This window comes from Montipora foliosa, chromosome 3 (assembly GCF_036669935.1).
Source record: "Montipora foliosa isolate CH-2021 chromosome 3, ASM3666993v2, whole genome shotgun sequence".
NCBI lineage: Eukaryota > Metazoa > Cnidaria > Anthozoa > Scleractinia > Acroporidae > Montipora > Montipora foliosa.
The window spans coordinates 62616341-62618840 of record NC_090871.1 but is presented as its reverse complement, the minus strand read 5'-3'; the positions used below and the strand labels follow the sequence as shown (position 1 = coordinate 62618840).

The window sequence follows — 2500 nt, the reverse complement described above, 5'->3', positions numbered from 1 at the left end:
CGTCGAGCTGGAGTGTTTTTAAGTCAAATCATGCTTTGTCTCGCCTTCTAGAAAAACGTTCGAATATTTCAGTGAGTGTTGGAAATCCAGCCGAAGGCTTCCCCAGCCTCCCTTGGCCGTAACAAAGCACAAACAATAGGGAGCTGAAGGACGTTCGCGCCAATTGTTTCTGCGCATCCTTGCTGCGCACGCAAATGCACACGCCACGTCATAGACGAGCGCGCGCGCTAAGTAATAAAATGAGAAATGATAGGGCAAAAGGCCATTGCCATAGCTTTGCCTGGATTTAACGGTCTTGGACGTTCGGTGACCCCTATTTTTCTTTCCAGAAACGGATTTTATTTACAACTATCTCCACGTTGTCCAAGAATGAACAAAAAATCAATGTGGGAAGTTAAAAAAATTTCAAGATTTCTGCTCACGAGTGAAACTGTGGTCGCTAAATGCGAACTTGATCTTTAAGGAACCTCACCAGTTGACTAAATTCACTTAATAAGTCCACTTAAACAATATTTGGCAGAGAAGATTTCACTTCAAAGATTTAATTGCAATATATTTGGGTTTACAGACACTGGCCTTATTCGCTAACGAAGCCCGATTTTGTCACATTTTGGGTGTTTTTCCGGGCATGTTCTCTCCAAAACGAAGTCGGTGACCCCCATTTTTTTTTTTTACATTTCTGACATAACTAACTCATCATCTTACAGTGGTAAAAGTTTCAGAAAAAAATCAATGTTGAAAAATTTTCGCGCGAACGTTCTTAAGCAACGACAACGGCGACGGCAACGAGAACGTCATCTCAAAATATAAATTCGGGTTATTGTAATCGCTTCGTGACTATTTCAATCTTTTTATTATGACAACGGTGAGGTAGTTCTTCAAAAATGACACTCGTCTGAACAGCACTTAATTTAGGGAAGAAAATGAAAATTTATCCTCAAGTGCTGACGTCCTTGATAACACCTCAAATTGGGCTATTTCACGTTGTTGTTTGCTGACGACGGCAAAGAAATGGACAAAAATGAAAAACTCACGTGCAGAGCGTGCAAAGCTATTGTTTTTGCCCACTAAATATGCAAATTTGTGACGTTCTTGTTGCCGTCGCCGTTTCTCGCCGTTGTCGTTCGTTCAGCTCCCAAAAAGACGACCCCGATGCTGTCGTTATCAACCTTGCTTAATCTCCATATTGTTATTACATCTAAAACGACTTCTACGCCTTAAGACTTTAATTGGAATTTTCCCTGTTTGTTTTTATGTGTATTGTTCTTCTAGTTTTGGCGAAAGCTTTTTTTGAGGTGTGACGAGATAAAAAACAATGATCTTCGAATCTGATTGAATAAATATCGCATAAATTAACATTTCAGTTCCACTGGCGTCAGTCCAAGATCCTCAGTTAAATTAGCATTATTGTCTATAGGATCATTCCAGAGTCTCTGCGATGGTTGTCGGCCAGAGGGAGGGTCAAAGAGGCCGAAAAGATTTTGCGTCGAATTGCCAAGGCGAATGGGTATGAATATCCCGAGGGAACGCTTGCAGCGATGCAAAGAGAAGGAAGAGAAGAAAAGAGAAAGAAAACTTATCAGTTGTGGCATTTGTTCAGTACTAAATACTTGATAAAAATCACACTTTTTGAGGCATGGTCCTGGTAAGTTAAGTGAACTGAGCTACCCTCAATTTTTTTTTTTTAGATAAATCGCTTTTCCCCTTTGTCTCAGAGTAACTGCAGGCCACATACTATGGTCTATGCCCTTGTAGCAGCATCGTCCGAAGAACGACGCATATAGCAATACACCCCACTCATATGCAAAGAAGTGGCTGGGTATTCTGCGCAGTTCAGCTGTCTCTTCAAAAATTTGCCTAATTTTAATAATTTGACTGAAAGCCGGATAAGTGTCAGAGTACAAGTTTTAGGCGGTGTTGAGATTTTAAAATTTTTGTGACGTGAAAGAAAGAGATTAACAAACCCGTTTATCACAAACTCGAAAAAATATAAGCTCCCAGTCGACCTTAAACAGAGAGCGCATAGTTAGGTTCTTTTCAAAATCTCCTACGAGCACCCCCTTCCTTTTTGTATGGGAGTTCCGCCCCCCCCCCCCCCCCCAAGGGATTTACACCTACCCCTTTTCAGGAATGTTGGACAAATTTCCTCACCCTATGAATTAATCTCTTTATCTAAACCTCTCCCCAACAGCGTTTTTTTTCTGTTGCTAATATTGCCGGAGTGGGGAAGGGGGAAGTGCAAGTTGAAAACGTAACATAAACATGAATTTTTCATAATTATGGTATTTCCACTGACAGTGTTTCAACTACTCTTGTCGTTCATCATTTGAGTATCAACTGCATTTAGCGCTGGGGTCAGTGCTGATTGGTGAAACTGTATAGAAATAAAATCAATACCTATCAAATCGTAGTTTGGTTTTCTTAGGAGAGCGAAAAACATCTCGGAGCAGAGTAGAGAACCAAAAAACTCAACCCAGGTGTGACGCCCAAGTCTGGGAAT

The 2500-nt window shown here is 40.8% G+C and overlaps 1 pseudogene; it reads left to right on the top strand.

The window, feature by feature from the left end:
• LOC137996205 (organic cation/carnitine transporter 2-like) overlaps nucleotides 1–2500 on the top strand; it is a 329899-nt pseudogene that overhangs the window by 320684 nt on the left and 6715 nt on the right.